Below are 18,946 nucleotides of genomic sequence, written 5' to 3' on the forward strand. Positions count from 1 at the left end.
CCCGCCTACTCCTTTAAGGGAAGAGAAGGTGCATTATGATGTCACTGAATGTAGTGGAAGCGGCCCCAGCCTACTCCTTTAAGGGAAGAGAAGGTGCATTATGATGTCACTGAATGTAGTGGAAGCGGCCCCAGCCTACTCCTTTAAGGGAAGAGAAGGTGCATTATGATGTCACTGAATGTAGTGGAAGCGGCCCCAGCCTACTCCTTTAAGGGAAGAGAAGGTGCATTATGATGTCACTGAATGTAGTGGAAGCGGCCCCCGCCTACTCCTTTAAGGGAAGAGAAAGTGCATTATGATGTCACTGAATGTAGTGGAAGCCGCCCCGCCTACTCCTTTAAGGGAAGAGAAGGTGCATTATGATGTCACTGAATGTAGTGGAAGCGGCCCCAGCCTACTCCTTTAAGGGAAGAGAAGGTGCATTATGATGTCACTGAATGTAGTGGAAGCCGCCCCGCCTACTCCTTTAAGGGAAGAGAAGGTGCATTATGATGTCATTGAATGCAGTGAAAGCTGCCCTTCCATTGGTTAGTATGTTAATCATGGTGAGTCACAGTATGTTCCTGACACATTGCATGCAGAATTCTCGAAAACTGATAAGTTTCATCCAGAACCAAAGGAGCTTCCTTGCTCTCTCCTCCCCCCCCCCCCCCCCCCCCCCCCCACTACATAGACAAAGCAGATGCACACCACACACCTGTCCAAAGCCTTCTTTTCCTTCAGAAAGTAGGTAAAAACCCATGAGTAATAACTCCTCTCCTGAGCAGAGAGGGTCCTATAGTTTGCTGAAGTGAGCTAAGTAACAGATAGGGAAGATCTTGCCTGACCCTTAAGATCTGGATTTGGTCTCTGTGGTCCCCCTAGAGCTCAGGAAGGGAAGCGCTGGAGTGTGGTGGCTGCAGGGCTCCCGTTATCTGTGCCTGTGTGTTTTCTCTGCTGGGCATTGATACACAGAAGATAGATGAGTGTTTTGACATGGAAAGTGTCAGACAAACATTCTTATCTGGCAGACACTGGTATCCTGACCCTAGAGGAGCAAATTATACTCCCTAACAGGGGTGGAAAGAGCTAGGGCCTGGGCAGAGAAGAATGCAGCCAGGGCACAAATTCAAAGCATCGAATGTTTGCTCATATACAGAGGAGACAGCAGAGATTATGAAGTTTACACTCTGGGAGCTATAGTGAAATATACATAGAAAAAGAATTCCGCAGTGTCCAAGAATCAGGAGCTCTAAATATTTCCAGGGGATGTGTTGAATAGTAACGTAGTAAATGATGGTCCATCCAGTCTGCCCAACAAGATAAACTCATTTTACATGGTATGTGATACTTTATACCCGAGTTTGATTTGTCCTTGCCTTTCTCAGGGCACAGACCGTAGAAGTCTGCCCATCACTGGTTTTGCTTCCCAATTACCGGCATTGCCACCCATTCTCCGCTAATATTCCTTGAATCCATTCCTTCTAAACAGGATTCCTTTGTGTTTATCCCACGCGTGTTTGAATTCCATTACTGTTTTCATCTCCACCACCTCCTCCCGCGGGAGGGCATTTCACGTATCTACCACCCTTTCCACGAAAAAATACTTCCTGACATTACTCCTGAGTCTGCCCCCCCTTCAACCTCAGTTCTTGTCCTCTAGTCCTACCACCTTCCTGCCTCGGGAAAAGGTTTGTTTGCGGATTAATACCTTTCAAATATTTGAACGTCTGTATCATGTCACCCCTGTTTCTCCTTTCCTCCAAGGTATGCATGATCAAGTCGGCAAGTCTCCCCTTGTAAAGGTTGCAACGCAAATCCCATATCATTTTCGTACTTTTTCTTTGCACCGCTTCCAGTCTTTTTACATCTTTAACAAGATACGGCCTCCAAAACTGAACACAGATTTATCTGTGTTTCATTCTCCAGTTTGCCTCTGTTGTGGTGAACGACACTCGTGTTATAGTGATGTCGGACATATAGTATATTATAGGCTCCTCTAGGACTCCTGCATCCCAATGAGAAGAAACTGCCTTAACCCCGAAAGAGACCAGTGTTATCATCTGAAATTCCTGTTTTTTTCTTTCTGGTGAGCAGACTTGAAAGGCCTCATGTGTACGTGGGACTGGTCATCCGGCGGGAGGGACGGAGCTCGTTAGTGCATTGAGCCAGAGGTCCTTCAGTCATCCGTCATCTGTCCTGTGGAATCACTCGCTCCGTGATATGCTGCAAATCAAGGCAAATTGCTCCCCTCCTACATTTTGGAAAGAGGAAGCGTTAAAGAGACTCCTGTCCTTAGAAGGACTGTTATCAGTGACTGTCGCAGCCCACTGTCACTCTGTAGGGAGGTGATGAGATAGGAGAGTGCAGGACTGTCTTAAAATGGGGCAAGAGGGGGTGAGGAGCCAAGCAGAGGTGAGCCAAGGTTAGAAGGTCTCGTCGTTTATACGAAAGGGACAAAGCTCTCTGCGCTCTCTCACATACATACATGCGTATCTACGCTGGGCCCGATATTTAAATGGCCAGGAAAGGCTCCTGGCCAGTTAAACAGCGCTTAACCAGCACTGGTTATCTCCGCTGAATATTGGCGCATAGGTGGAGATTCTATATATGCGCCTAAAAAAAAATTGGCGCCTAGATTTACAGTGGGGGAAAAAAGTATTTGATCCCTTGCTGATTTTGTAAGTTTGCCCACTGACAAAGACATGAGCAGCCCATAATTGAAGGGTAGGTTATTGGTAACAGTGAGAGATAGCACATCACAAATTAAATCCGGAAAATCACATTGTGGAAAGTATATGAATTTATTTGCATTCTGCAGAGGGAAATAAGTATTTAATCCCTCTGGCAAACAAGACCTAATACTTGGTGGCAAAACCCTTGTTGGCAAGCACAGCGGTCAGACGTCTTCTGTAGTTGATGATGAGGTTTGCACACATGTCAGGAGGAATTTTGGTCCACTCCTCTTTGCAGATCATCTCTAAATCATTAAGAGTTCTGGGCTGTCGCTTGGCAACTCGCATCTTCAGCTCCCTCCATAAGTTTTCAATGGGATTAAGGTCTGGTGACTGGCTAGGCCACTCCATGACCCTAATGTGCTTCTTCCTGAGCCACTCCTTTGTTGCCTTGGCTGTATGTTTTGGGTCATTGTCGTGCTGGAAGACCCAGCCACGACCCATTTTTAAGGCCCTGGCGGAGGGAAGGAGGTTGTCACTCAGAATTGTACGGTACATGGCCCCATCCATTCTCCCATTGATGCGGTGAAGTAGTCCTGTGCCCTTAGCAGAGAAACACCCCCAAAACATAACATTTCCACCTCCATGCTTGACAGTGGGGACGGTGTTCTTTGGGTCATAGGCAGCATTTCTCTTCCTCCAAACACGGCGAGTTGAGTTCATGCCAAAGAGCTCAATTTTTGTCTCATCTGACCACAGCACCTTCTCCCAATCACTCTCGGCATCATCCAGGTGTTCACTGGCAAACTTCAGACGGGCCGTCACATGTGCCTTCCGGAGCAGGGGGACCTTGCGGGCACTGCAGGATTGCAATCCGTTATGTCGTAATGTGTTACCAATGGTTTTCGTGGTGACAGTGGTCCCAGCTGCCTTGAGATCATTGACAAGTTCCCCCCTTGTAGTTGTAGGCTGATTTCTAACCTTCCTCATGATCAAGGATACCCCACGAGGTGAGATTTTGCGTGGAGCCCAAGATCTTTGTCGATTGACAGTCATTTTGTACTTCTTCCATTTTCTTACTATGGCACCAACAGTTGTCTCCTTCTCGCCCAGCATCTTACTGATGGTTTTGTAGCCCATTCCAGCCTTGTGCAGGTGTATGATCTTGTCCCTGACATCCTTAGACAGCTCCTTGCTCTTGGCCATTTTGTAGAGGTTAGAGTCTGACTGATTCACTGAGTCTGTGGACAGGTGTCTTTCATACAGGTGACCATTGCCGACAGCTGTCTGTCATGCAGGTAACGAGTTGATTTGGAGCATCTACCTGGTCTGTAGGGGCCAGATCTCTTACTGGTTGGTGGGGGATCAAATACTTATTTCCCTCTGCAGAATGCAAATAAATTCATATACTTTCCACAATGTGATTTTCCGGATTTAATTTGTGATGTGCTATCTCTCACTGTTACCAATAACCTACCCTTCAATTATGGGCTGCTCATGTCTTTGTCAGTGGGCAAACTTACAAAATCAGCAAGGGATCAAATACTTATTTCCCCCACTGTAGGTGCCGATTATAGAATACGCTTAGTTGATATTTCAACGCCTAAATCTACACGCATCCGTTTTACACCAATGAAAACTTGGTGTAAATTCCGGCGCGTAAAGGAGGGGAGGGGAGGATAGGACACCCAGAGGCCCGCCTGCCTCTTCGTCCGCAAACCCGGACAGACGGGCAGGCTGGCAAAGCCTGCCCCGGATACCCCACATTGTCCTCAACAAGAGGACATGTCCGGGTAAAACTGGACACATGGTAACCCTAAGTGTGAGAGTGAGAGAACCTTCAAATGAATGTGACATACTGCTAATGAGTGAGAGAAGGGACACAGAGTGTGTGAGAGTGAGACAGCTTCAGATGTGTGTAACACACACTCCTGAGGGTGATTTGCCATTTAGCTATTAAGTCTCTGGCTAGTATTGTAATGAGATTATTCTGACAGGATTTTTGCTTTTTATCTGTGGATGTAAATTGTTACATGGTTTAGTGTAATTTATTGCATTCCTGTTTGTGATCTTGAAGTGTGTTTTCCTGCGTATCGCTCTCTGACTGGACTCAGAGGTCTTTTTACTGATGTGTGGTAAGCAGTTAAGGGTAGGTCTGTAAGGAGCTGTCTAGGTTTAGGCGGCATGGAGGCAAATAGATGCCGGCATTCAGGTTATTCACACAAAAGTGGACTAGTAGGATGCGTAAGTAAGTGTATCCCGGCTTCACGCTAGTATTCAGTGGCCTGAAATTTGCAGGTGGGTGTTGCCTGGGGCGGAGCCTAGGCGGCACTTGCAGGTGGGTGTCCACTGGGGCAGGGCTTGCAGGCAGATGTTCACTGGGTCAGAGCATAGGTGGAGCTTACATGTGGGTGTTACTTACTGGGGCAGAGAGTGGGCAGGGCTTGCAGATGGATGTTCACTGGGGCAGAGAGTGGGTGGGGCTTACATATGGATATTCACAGGCAGAGCATGGGCGGGGCTTACAGGTGGGTGTTGCCTGAGGCGGAGCCTAGGCAGCACTTGCAGGTGGGTGTCCACTGGGGCAGGGCTTGCAGGCAGATGTTCAGTGGCTTAGAGCATAGGTGGAGCTTACATATGGGTGTTACTTACTGGGGCAGAGATTGGGCAGGGCTTGCAGATGGATGTTCACTGGGGCAGAGAGTGGGTGGGGCTTACAGGCAGGAGTTCACTGGGGCAGAGCATAGGTGGAACTTACATATGGATATTCACAGGTGAAGCATGGGCGGGGCTTGCAGGTGGGTGTTGCCTGAGGCAGAGCCTAGGCGGCACTTGCAGGTGGGTGTCCACTGGGGCAGGGCTTGCAAGCAGATGTTTACTGGGTCAGAGCATAGGTGGATCTTACATGTGGATGTTCACTGGGGCAGAGAGTGGGTGGGGCTTGCAGGCAGGTGTTCACTGGGGCACAGCATAGGTGGGGCTTACATATGGGTGTTCACTGAGGCAGTGTGGGCGGGGCTTGCAGGTGGGTGTTCACTGGGGTAGAGTGTGGGTGGGGCTTTCAGGTGATGGGCGGGGCACACACATTCATAGATTCTAGAATATTGTAATTTGCATATGTTCTTTTGCAATTTAAGCACAAACATTTGTACTATCTCTCAGGCTTGGTAAACGATCGCAGCTTAAATGTAGCCACGTTCTCAGCCACTTATGCTGATGTAACAGAATTACCCTCCACATGCATGAATTGGTGCACATTGGTATGACAGCACTAGTTGCAGACTCTAGACATGAACAGGTTGGGGGCAGGGACTAAGCATGGAGTGCGCCTTCTGGTTAGCATATACCACTGAATTCTCCGAGCGCAGCGTGCAAATCTGTGTGCGCAATTTATAAAATAGGGCTATAGAGTACTGCCATTCAGGGCCGCTGAGAGACAAAGCTGGGCCTGGGGCAAACAATGTTAAGGGCCCCCCCACTGCCGCCACTGCCCCCCCCCCTCCACTGCCACCACCACTCCCCCACTGGCACCACTGCTGCCCCCTTCCTGCAGCAGTGAACGAAAGAGAGTGCTTTGCCGGCTATAGGTTCTTCCTGCCGCGTCCCGCCTCCTGTGAGGTAACTTCCTGTTTCCACATAGGCGGTATGCAGCAGGAAGAAGGAGATGTGGCCGGCAGAGCAGTCTCTTTTGATCACCGGCACCAGGCCTGGGGAATCTTGCCCCCTCTCAGCAGCCCTGTTAACAGTTATGCGTCTGACATTTAGCCAGCGCAAGTGCTCCGCCTAAAGTTAGGTGTGTAACAGAACTTAGGCCACTGCTGCCATAATTCTGTGGCAAAAAAAATCTAAATTCTACGCCCAAAATTTGCAAATTCTGCAAGTTTGTTATAATTTATATTACAGCACCCCCCCCCCCCCTGTACACGGATACCATCTATGTTTTTCCCAGCACCCATATCATCCATATTTTTTCCAGCCCCCCCCCCCACCCTGCATCCACCTTCACAGCTCCCTCCCTCCCACACATATAACATTCACCTTTTTTTCAACCCCCCTCCACCCACCCACCCACATACATATCCACTGCATCCACCTTTTTTTTTTACAGCTCCGTCTCTGCCTGCATCCACAGGCCATCGATGTATTTTTCTCAGCCCGCCCCTGCACTCACCGTGAGGTAGGTGCTGCATGGGAATACCTCTCCGGGGCAGGAAAGAACCCACTCTTTCCTACCCGGCCCGCTGCCGCCGCTGCTGCTCTCTGGCTCGTGCCGCCGCTTTTTCCAAATGGCTGCTGAGACTTCCTGCGGTAATCTCACGAGATTACCGTTTGAAGTCTCGGTGGCCATTTTGAAAAAAGCAGCGGCACGAGCCAGAGAGTGGCGCCAGTAATCAAGAAAGAGTAGTGCCCTTTTCTGCCCCCGAAGAGGCCACTACATCACCAGGTATGCCTCGGAGGGCGGCGAGGGGAGTCAGCCAGCCTGCCTGTACCACGGGCTGGGGAGGGCCCACTGAGGTTCGTGGGGGGGGGGGAGGAGGGAGAGCAGGGAGGCCAACCATCCAGCTTTGGAGCGCAGATTCTGCGCAGATGTGTGGAATTCTGTGCAAATTCTGCGCTCCGCAGTTGCGCAGAATTCCGGCAGGAGAACCTAATATTCTGTAACTACGATTATGTGCGTAACTTCTGATATGTAGAATTTGCACTTGGCACACAGCATTCAGATGGCCTTTTGAGAATTACCCCCATAGTAACCTATTACACGCAGTCATTGCATTTAGCACAGATGTCGTTACAGGCCTCCTACTTAGCGTTTCTCTTACGACACACATGAAAGATTTTTCTGTGCAGTAACTCTGTGGGAAGACGCTGGAAAAATCCCTAAAACTTACTGCAGAAGCTTCGCACTTTCACTGCACTTTAGTAAAGACGCGAGACGATCATTTTTTACACTAATCCAAGATGTGCTCATTTTGCACTTGGATTACAGTAACGGGATGTACCTGGGATTTAGAGCGTCATCAGTAAAGGCCCTTCAGTTTGTGCAGAATTGGGCAAGCGCGTATGTTATTTGGAATCATCCGTTATTTCACCTGCTTCGCACCTGCTTCGTTATTTCACCTGGCTTCCTGTGAGTTAGCAAATAAGATTTAAAAAAATTGTATTGCTTGTATTCGAAGCGTTGTCTTTAGAGACTCCATTAAATATATTCTTCCCAGAGGGGTTTATGGTTCCTCAGCATAAATGCCTGTTGCTTGTTCCATCTGTCAAATATTTTCATGTGGCTGAAATTCACGAAAGGGCTTTTTTATTTATTTTTTTTAATTTGCTTGTCCAAGCTGGTGAACCAGTTAGCAGCAGGCTGACACACTCTAGACTCAGCTTCTTTCGTGTAGGACTAAACGTGCACTTTGCAACGTGATATGAAAATAAGGGAATATTTAGGTATCGGAGCTCATACGACCCTGACCAGCTATATGGAAAGCAGATACAGAAGAACAGTCTAGTCTGTTTGCTGATTTGTGAGTGTTTTATGCAATGGTGATGATTTTATTGATTTTCATTGATTTGGGGGCTCATTTTTCAAACAGAAAAACATCCAAAGAGCGGCACAAAGCGGTAGATGGATGGGGGGGGGGGGGGGGGGGGGGGTTGCCAAAATGTCCAAATCTCTATTTCTGAAACCCATTTTAAAAGCGTTTTTCTATGGAGTTCATCAGGACCGTGTCCAAATCACAAAGGGGCTTGTTATGGGTGGGATCTGGGCATTCAACATTTTTCTGCCATAATGGAAGTTTTTGTACCTGGACTAATGGAGGATTAAGTGACTTGCCCAAGGTCACAAGAAGCTGCAGTGGGAATCGAACCCAAGGCCACTGCACTGACCATTAGGCGACTCCACTCCATGATAGGATATTGTTATTTAATTTGATTACCTTGGCCTGTAAAGCTGTTTTGTCAAATGGGAGATCCCCACGGGGCCTACTTTGACGCCACGGTGCTGGAACACTGTAGGGTGGGAAGGGCCCAACCACACAGGAGGTAAAAGTTTCAACAGGTAAAGGAACCAGTTTTGGAGTTCGATACATCACAGAGCACGCAGCTGGTTGTTAAATTATTGAAGAGTTGGATTTCTTTGCTGGTCTGGGGATGGTTGTAATGAGAAGCGTTATTCTCCTGGTTCCGGCTCGGCGATATCATTTCCGCCGGTCTGGGGCCAGGTTGCCGTTGAAGTGGTCAGCTTAGCAGAGTTTAAAAAAAGGTTTGGCCAGCTTCTTAAAGGAAAAGTCCATAGACCATTTTTAAATTGGACTTGGGGAAATCCACTATTTCTGGGATAAGCAGTATAAAATGTTTTTTTTTTTAACTTTTTGGGGATCTTGCCAGGTGCTTCTGACTTGGATTGGCCACTGTTGGGAACAGGATGCTGGACTTGATGGACCTTTGGTCTGTCCCAATATGGCAATACTTATGTACTTATGTAAGTGTTGAGGGATTGGGGAGGGGAGGACTTTCTCTAAAAAAAATTCTGTTCCTCAATATTGTTGCTGGTAGTTGCAGTTTGTAGATTTATGATGTGTCTCTTATGTTGTTGCTGATTTGCTTAACTGTATGTTATCTGTTCTACTAATAAAAAGATCATTAAAAAATTCATGCTGTGTTAGGGAGGGGGGATTGGGCAGGTTATGGGTGGAGATAGGGCCTGGACTGTGCACTGCAGTTGGTGCATGTAATTACCAGGTGTCATGGTGCAATTAGCAATGAGGTCACGAGAGAAGGGGTTAAGTACATCTGCTCTTTTACTAAGGTGCACTAAGAAATGTGTTAGCGAGTTTGAATCAAGGAGGAGGTGATCCACCGAGGTGGATGAACACTAACTCCCACGAGAAAACAACAGTTAAAAGGAAGTGGGAAGTGGACCGATGACTCCAGGGAGACGGGATACTGATGTAGAAAGTACCACTTTTATTCACAGACTCGACACAGTACTGTGTTTCGGCCACAGGCCTGCCTCAGGAGTCTAAACAATAGGTCAGAAAATAATGATTACAAAATTAATAATAATAAAATATGCACATATACATACACATATACACTAATAAAAAAAACAGGCAAAGAGATATCTCAGAGAAACATACATAGAAAACCACTAAAGAAAAATATATACATAAACTCAAAATGTCAAGATACATATATATTATATTAAAAAAATAAAACAGATCATAAGCAATGTACAGAATATATATATATATAAAAATGTACAAACATATGTGTGGACAAATCAAGACATACAGAATATATGTATGGACTGTTGATTTAAAAATGTATATATCAAAGTAAAACATTAACAGAATAAATACATTGATAAAAAAAAGTTGAATGATGACATATATATATATATATATATATATATAATATTAAAAGATGCTTGAATAATATACATAATGAAATTCTAAATGAATTGAATTAATCTGAGATTTCCATAGTGAGATGATGACATATATGTATAATATTAAAAAATATAAATAAACAAAGTGCATAATGCTTAACCAGTATACAGGAATATAAATATAAAGTACGTGGTATTAATGCAGTGATGGCAATGTGTTTACCCAGGGAAATGCATAATGCTAAACAGAGAAGGTACAATCATGGATGGAAAGAGAGGGTACTAGAAAATGGTTTAAAAATAGTGTACATGAAAAAACAAAGGAAGATTGGATATTATCACTCAATGAAAAGAGATTTCACAAACCTTAAATGATTCTAGTACTAGGAATCGTCTGAAACTTAGGTGGTCTGAAAAAGAAAGACATATAAATACTGAAGAAGCTAGGAGTGATAGTGTAACGCAGAGCGGGAAGAAGAAGCTGGACCTTCCCATGCGCTAAAACCGTTGCTGGCGCATCCCTAAAAGGGGTTTCGTTAACATAGAGGCATATTTTCAAAGCACTTTGGGAGGCTAAGTTCCATAGGTTTCTATGGAACTTTGGGAGGCTAAGTGCTTTGAAAATGAGCCTCATAGTAACATAGTAGATGACGGCAGAAAAAAGTCCTGCACGGTCCATCTAGTCTGCCCAACAAGATAAAGTCATATATGCTACTTTTTGTGTATACCTGACCTTGATTTGTATCTACCATTTTCAGGGCACAGACCGTAGAAGTCTGCCCAGCACTAGCCCCGCCTCCCAACCACCAGCCCCGCCTCCCAACCACCAGCCGCGCCTCCCAATTTCGGCTAAGCTTCTGAGGATCCCTTCCTTCCGAACAGGATTCCTTTATGTTTATCCCACGCATGTTTGAATTCCGTTACCGTTTTCATCTCCACCACCTCCCGCGGGACGGCATTCCAAGTATCCACCACTCTCTCTGTGAAAAAAAAAATATTTATTTTTGCAGATCCCTTGTTAATTTTTCCATTAGTGTGCAAGGCCTACAAAAATATTAATGTGGGAGAACTCCCTGCCAAGTGCTCCCATGTTAAGTCCGCTAAGGAGAACACACTAACTGGATAATGCGTTTCCTGCCCGTGACATTTAAAAAAAAATGAATAGCATACGATTAGCTCACGCTGACAGGCTAGTTGCCCCAAAATGCTTTAATGTGTTTTGCAGAAAGCATTTTTGGGGGCCCCTTTTACTAAACCGCTTCTGGCGCTTACGCACGCCCAACGCACGCCAAAATGGAGTTACCACCCGACTACCGCGTGGCTCTTGTGGTAATTTCATTTTTGGCATGCGTCCGATATGTGCATCAAAAAAATTTTCATTTTCCGGTGCGCGTAGCGGACACGCGCCATGTGGCATCTGACGCGCGCAGGGTATTACTGCCCAAATTCTTTACCGCTAGGTCTATGGCTGGCGGTAAGGTCTCAGCCCCAAAATGGACGTGCGACAATTTTGATTTTGCCGCACATCCATTTTCAGAAAAAAAAAAACAAAAAAGAGGGCTTTTTTTTACAGGTGCGCTGAAAAATGATTCTGGTTCACGCCCAAAAACCTGCGCCTACACTACCGCAAGCCATTTTTCAACGCGCCTTTGAGAAAGGACCCCTTGGTGCACTAAGCGCGCATTAGCGGTTTTAGGGCGTGCTAATCATAGAAATATATGGGCTACTCTAACATTTAGCACGCGCAAAAACACTAGCGTGCCTTCGTAAAAGGACCCCTTAATGTGGTTTCGTAAAATGACCCCTTAATGAGTAGTAAAGAACTTTTCAGTGTTGTAATGGCAGGGACACGCTGGGTGTGCACGTGAATTTTACCGCATGGTCTTTGCACGCGGTAGAAACAGAGAAAGGGCAGTTGAAGTTTTTCACTTTACTAAAAAGGACCCTTCGAGCCCTGTTTACTGAGCTGTGCTAAAGGCGCGTTGGCGTGTGCTAACCGTGTAGGTGCCTGTAATATTCCTATGGGCATCTACACGGTTAGCGTGCGTTGAAAACGCCAGCGCATCTTAAGAAACAAGGCCCTTAGTGTCGTTACGTGCCTGAGACATTGAGGTGGGCTCAGTAAAGCTGCTGCCCTGAGAAGGATGAACAGAGGGGCTGAACCAGCAGTGTCAGTGTGGCGCCAGTGAGGCATATCTACTATAATAAAAAGCAACCTCAACGTTCTGAGGACACTGATGTCACTGAAGTCAGTCAGTCTCCCAGAACGGTTCGTGGATTTATGGTGGTGAAGCCACCCCACAGACCCGTGCCCCGCCCTCGCGTCAAACGTCATGACGTCGCGGGCAGAAAAAAAAAATCAACTAAACAAACGGTTCGCACCCACGTGTTTCCCTACTCCTCCCCCTGCCAACCCACCCGCGGAAAGGGGACGCACCTCCAAAGCTCCGGAGTGCAAATGACTCCGGAGACCACTGTTCCCACATCTAACACCCCCCCCCCTTCCCGCGCACCAAACCTCAAAAAATACAAGCCCCGCCCACAGATTCGTTGACCCCCCCCCCCTAAATCTGCAGCTGAACACAAGGACCTCCTGAGACACCCACCTTCGCGTTGCTTTGCCGGCGGGGGACCCGAAACACCGCCAGCACAAGCCCTGTCTGCTCACTACGGCGTCATCTTCGGCGGCCCTAGCCTGTGGAGGCAGGGCTTCTGTGCGTCTGACGTCCTGCACGTGCATGACGTCAGACGCACAGAACTCCGCCCTGCACAGCTACCAATGCCGACGATGACGCCGTAGTCAGCACACAGGACTTGTGGTGGCGGGGTTCCGGGTCCCCCGCCGCCAAACCAACGTGAAGGTGGGTTCGATGGGCACGGTGGGTCGGATGGCTGCGGCCGGATGCATCGCCGTGGGTGGGATGGCGCCGGGAGGGGGGGACATCGCACCTCACAGGCAACTGCTAAATGAGGAAAACCTTGCTAGCGCCCGTTTCATTTGTGTCAGAAACGGGCCTTTTTTACTAGTATGTACATAAGTATTGCCATACTGGGAAAGACCAAAGGTCCATCAAGCCCAGCATCCTGTTTCCAACAGTGGCCAATCCAGGTCACAAATACCTGGCAAGATCCCCAAAAATGTACAAAACATTTTATACTGCTTATCCCAGAAAAAGTGGATTTTCCCCAAGTCCATTTAATAACGGTCTATGGACTTTTCCTTTAGGAAGCCGCCCAAACCTTTTTTTAAACTCCGCTAAGCTAACCGCCTTTACCACATTCTCTGGCAACGAATTCCAGAGTTTAATTACACATTGAGTGAAGAAAATATTTCTCTGATTTAGGCGTCGATTTTCACCCATAAATGCCTCGATTTTTGCAAAGTGAGAGTCCGTTTAAGCTGATTTGCTTCCTATCGTTAGGCTGGCTAATGCTGTCCTGTTCCCAGAGTTGTCTGTGCCTGTGTACAGTTATTGTTAGGTCACCACTTCAATGTGACCCATTTCCTCTAGTCACTTAGGGGTCAATATTCAAAGCAGTTTAAATGGTCAGGAGGCTTCTGACCATTTTAATTCCATGCCTGGGGCTAACTGGATATATTCAGCTACTCTTAACCAGGTATACATGAATATACCTTGTGAGCACCTAACCCGAAACCAGCCATTTTGTGGGCTGTCCCAGGGGCGGAGTCAACACTTATCCGATTAAGTGCTGATATTCAGTTAACCAGATAAATAGGACCTCACAGTCCTGTCCTTATATGGTTAATTGCTAAATATCACACTTAGCCGGATAAGTGTTTTCCGGCTATGTGTAATTGGTTATTCAGTACCACTGCCTAGACTTGGCTCAGCATTCAATATTCAGGGAAACTCAGTGGCGTACCAAGGTGGGGGCGGTCCGCCCCGGGTGCACGCCGCTGGGGGGGGGTGCCGCACGCCTGTCGGCTCTGCTCTTTCCGTGCTCCCTCTGCCCCGGAACAGGTTACTTCCTGTTCTGGGGCAGAGGGAGCATGGAACGAGCGAAGCTGACAGGCGCGCGGCACCCCCCCCAGCAGGTAAAAATGCACCCGGGGGGTGTCCTTTCGCCGGGGGGGGGGGGGGGGGGTCGCGCTACACCCGGGGGGGGGGGGAGGCGCATCGGCGATCCGCCCCGGGTGTCAGCCACCCTAGGAACGCCACTGGGGAAAATACAAACTGTCGCCAGCTGAGTATTGACCCCCTTAGAAAATTGCCAGAGTTCAAGCTTCATCCAATCAAGCACAAGTTCTCTGACCCTGCTGGTTCTTTCTTCAGCCCCCAATCTTATGGGTATTCTCTGCACCCCTTCCTGCAGTGCAGAATTCTCCATCTTGAACTCAAGATCAAACTGTCGTCAGCTCTCTCTCCCTCTCTCCCCTGAGACAGCATCCTCTCCAAAAAAAAAAAAGAAAAAGCCAGCATTCTTAGCAAAGAGGTTGGTATCTTTTTACGAGACCCAATATCCTTCCTGCATTGAACCCTGCATCTATCCAGTCAACAGGCAGACATCCTTTTTCCACTAAAGTTTCATTTCCACCTCAGCAATAACTCTGAATCCATTTCTCCAGTCACTCAACATCCACTCCTTCAGTCTGGTAGTCTGTCATCCATTTGATCAGCCTCTGGTTTCAGAGGACTCATCCTGCCTGGACAGAACTCTTATTTTTTTCAGCTCTCTGCGTGCAGGGGCTGATGGAAAAAGGTACTGTGCGTCTAATTCTGCAGTTACCACCGGTTGTACAAGCCAAGCAATGCAGAAAGGAATTGTTCTTGGCGTGAAATGCATGGCTGCACGTTGCATTAAAATGGATGAAGCCGTTAAGTATTCTCTGGCAATGCAGAGTAGGAAAGAGTGGCCGTTAAATGTTCTCTGGCAATGCAGAGACGGAAAGAGCGGCCGTTAAGTATTCTCTGGCAATGCAGAGTAGGAAAGAGTGGCCGTTAAGTATTCTCTGCCAATGCAGAGTAGGAAGGAGCGGCCGTTAAGTATTCTCTGGCAATGCAGAGAAGGAAAGAGTGGCCGTTAAGTATTCTCTGGCAATGCAGAGTAGGAAAGAGTGGCCATTAAATGTTCTCTGGCAATGCAGAGACGGAAAGAGTGGCCGTTAAGTATTCTCTGGCAATGCAGAGTAGGAAAGAGCGGCCGTTAAGTATTCTCTGGCAATGCAGAGTAGGAAAGAGTGGCCGTTAAATGTTCTCTGGCAATGCAGAGACGGAAAGAGCGGCTGTTAAGTATTCTCTGGCAATGCAGAGTAGGAAAGAGTGGCCGTTAAATGTTCTCTGGCAATGCAGAGACGGAAAGAGTGGCCGTTAAGTATTCTCTGGCAATGCAGAGACGGAAAGAGCGGCCGTTAAGTATTCTCTGGCAATGCAGAGACAGAAAGAGTGGCCGTTAAGTATTCTCTGGCAATACAGAGACAGAAAGAGTGGCCGTTAAGTATTCTCTGGCAGTGCAGAGTAGGAAAGAGTGGCCGTTACGTATTCTCTGGCAGTGCAGAGACGGAAAGAGCGGCCATTATGTATTCTCTGGCAATGCAGAGAAGGAAAGAGTGGCCGTTAAGTATTCTCTGACAATGCAGAGACGGAAAGAGTGGCCGTTAAGTATTCTCTGGCAATTCAAAGATGGAAAGAGCGGCCGTTAAGTACTCTCTGGCAATGCAGAAAAGGAAAGAGTGGCCGTTAAGTATTCTCTGGCAATGCAGAGTAGGAAAGAGTGGCCGTTAAGTATTCTCTGGCAATGCAGAGTAGGAAAGAGCGGCATTTAAGTATTCTCTAGCAATGCAGAGACGGAAAGAGCGGCCGTTAAGTACTCTCTGGCAATTCAAAGACGGAAAGAGCGGCCGTTAAGTACTCTCTGGCAATGCAGAGTAGGAAGGAGCGGCCGTTAAGTATTCTCTGGCAATGCAGAGACGGAAAGAGTGGCCGTTAAATATTCTCTGGCAATGCAGAGAAGGAAAGAGCGGCTCTTCACCTGCAGCTAGTGCAATAATTTTTTTTGCCATGTCTAGGGGAATGTAACCCCACCTGACACCCCCACACCTGACATTCCCCCCCCCCCCCCCCCCCCCCCAATTCCATCCAGACAACTTTCCTGTCAGTGCCTGAGCACTGATTGGCTCAGGCACTGACAGGAAAGATGACATTTCAAAAAGAAAAGTTGCAGTGGCCTATATTTGCACCCCCCACCCCTCAATCCAAGCCCTGATAAACTGCCTCTCATCCTCCCTGACTTAAAACACGTCCCTGGTGTCTGGCTAGTGAACAACCCCCTTCCCCCTAGTTTGTACCTTAAAGGAAGCAGATGCAATATCCACTTGCTCCTGTCTCCAGTGCCACCATATTGAAAAATGATGGGACCCATCCCCACCCAGTGCATCCTGGGATGCACCAGGTGGGGTTAGTCTGTCATATAAGGGAGTTTTTCCCTTATTTGGTAGTTTATTTATTTATTTAGATTTTGCTGACACCTTTTTCAGTAGTAGCTCAAGGTGAGTTACATTCAGGTACTCTGGAAATTTCTCTGTCCCAGGAAGGCTCACAATCTAAGTTTGTACCTGAAGCAATGGAGGTTTAAGTGACTTGCCCAAGATCACAAGGAGCATCAGTGGCATTTGAACCGGCCACCTCTGGATTGCAAGACTGGTGCTCTAACCACTAGGCCACTCCTCCACTACTGCTACTCTTTGGGGGTTCTACATGGAATCTTGTTATTCTTTAGAATTCTAGAATCTTTATTATTTAGATTTTTGCTCACACCTTTTTCAGTAGTAGCTGAAGGTGAGTTACATTCAGGTACTCTGGATATTTCTCTGTCCCAGGAGGGCCTACAATCTAAGTTTGTACCTGAGGCAATGGAGGGTTAAGTGACTTGCCCAAGATCACAAGGAGCAGCAGTGGGATTTGAACTGGCCACCTCTGGATTGCAAGACTGGTGCTCTAACCACTAGGCCACTCCTCCATATGAGACGGGGCATCACATTTTTTCAAGATGGTGGTGCCAGAGATGGGAGTAGATGGGCGTTGCTTCTGCTTCCTTTAAGGAATGAACTGGTGGAGGGTCAGGAGTGCATGAGGGAGGGATCAGACTGGGGGATGCACTAGACCCCAGGCCTTTTACAGTTGGAGTCAGGATGGGGGAAGAGATGGGGGTGCACTTGACGCCAGAGAAAGCTATTTTGGAGGGGGGTAGGAGTGGGGTCAGTAATGGCTAGAGTGCCTGGGATTTTCAGGGTGGGCTCGAGTCAGGTCAAATTGAGGGTGGGGGCTGATGCAGACCTAAAACTTTTTTAAATATCACCCTTCCTTTCAGTGCCTGAGGTAATCACCACTCAGGCACTGACGGAAAGGATGACATTTCTCATTGAGCTGCGGATTAGTGCCACAATTTTAATGTGACGGGAATTTGCGTGCTCCCTGATGACTGCATCCCACAGTAAATGTTGTGCAGGAATCTCACATTAGTTAAGCTGCTCTAACATGGGGCTTTCTGCATCAGCTCTGCGGTAAGTTTTCTGTTTCACTGATTTGAAATTTAACAATTGAAAATTAAGAGAAAGCGAGTCTTCCTTGGATGTTGGCTTGGTTCAACAGCTGTTTAAATAATGCATGGTATTTTATCGTGGCCCCTGTTTTGTACCTGCTCGGACTGCATTAGGTAAGAAAGATGAAGTGAACCGTGTCAGTGAAGCACTGTGCTGGCATCTCTGCATAGCTCTTAGGGCATTTGAGCTGTGGGCTGTCCCTAATCTTGTGCTGTTTGTGTGATGATTGGCAAAAATCCTGGCGTACAGGCATGGTTTGGCACCAGGTGACGGACAGCTGTGCAAGCCAGCCAGGAGTTGGCAGGACTGTCAGAGACAAGGAGAGGGAGGGGATGGGAGCTGTGGGTGAGGGTCTGGAGAAAGGAAGAGGTGGCAGTGGAAAAAGGAGTTGAAAAAGGCTGGTTTATTATGCTTTCCACATAATACTGTCCTATGTCCTCTCTACCAAAATAAATATTATTATTATTATTATTTATTGCATTTGTATCCCACATTTTCCCACCTCTTTGCAGGCTCAATGTGGCTTACAATACATCATGATACATCTCCTCAAGACCCTTCACTGGCTCCCTATCCGTTTTCGCATCCTGTTCAAACTTCTTCTACTAACCTATAAATGTACTCACTCTGCTGCTCCCCAGTATCTCTCCACACTCGTCCTTCCCTACACCCCTTCCCGTGCACTCCGCTCCATGGATAAATCCTTCTTATCTGTTCCCTTCTCCACTACTGCCAACTCCAGACTTCGCGCCTTCTGTCTCGCTGCACCCTACGCCTGGAATAAACTTCCTGAGCCCCTACGTCTTGCCCCATCTTTGGCCACCTTTAAATCTAGACTGAAAGCCCACCTCTTTAACATTGCTTTTGACTGGTAACCACTTGTAACCACTCGCCTCCACCTACCCTCCTCTCTTCCTTCCCGTTCACATTAATTGATTTGATTTGCTTACTTTATTTTTTGTCTATTAGATTGTAAGCTTTTTGAGCAGGGACTGTCTTTCTTCTATGTTTGTGCAGCGCTGCGTACGCCTTGTAGCGCTATAGAAATGCTAAATAGTAGTAGTAGTAGTCTCTTGTAACCAGAGCTAATATTGTGATGTCATAATGCCTCAGGCCACCAATAAGAGCCAACCTCATCAGTGATGTCACAATGGCTTGATTGTCCTATACTTGGCTCACTTTTATTACATAGCTCTTTGAGCAGGGACTGTCTTTCTTCTATGTTTGTGCAGCGCTGCGTACGCCTTGTAGCGCTATAGAAATGCTAAATAGTAGTAGTAGTAGTAGTAGCAGTAGGAGAAGTATAAGAAATAAACATTTAGTATTACAGAGGATTTTGGGTAA

At 47.2% G+C, this 18,946-nt stretch overlaps 1 protein-coding gene across 1 annotated transcript in view; it reads left to right on the forward strand.

The window, feature by feature from the left end:
- ZFPM1 (zinc finger protein, FOG family member 1) overlaps positions 1 to 18,946 on the forward strand; it is a 344,168-nt gene that overhangs the window by 286,001 nt on the left and 39,221 nt on the right. The gene's annotated exons all lie outside the window — the stretch shown is intronic.

This window comes from Microcaecilia unicolor, chromosome 5 (assembly GCF_901765095.1).
Source record: "Microcaecilia unicolor chromosome 5, aMicUni1.1, whole genome shotgun sequence".
Classification (NCBI taxonomy): domain Eukaryota; kingdom Metazoa; phylum Chordata; class Amphibia; order Gymnophiona; family Siphonopidae; genus Microcaecilia; species Microcaecilia unicolor.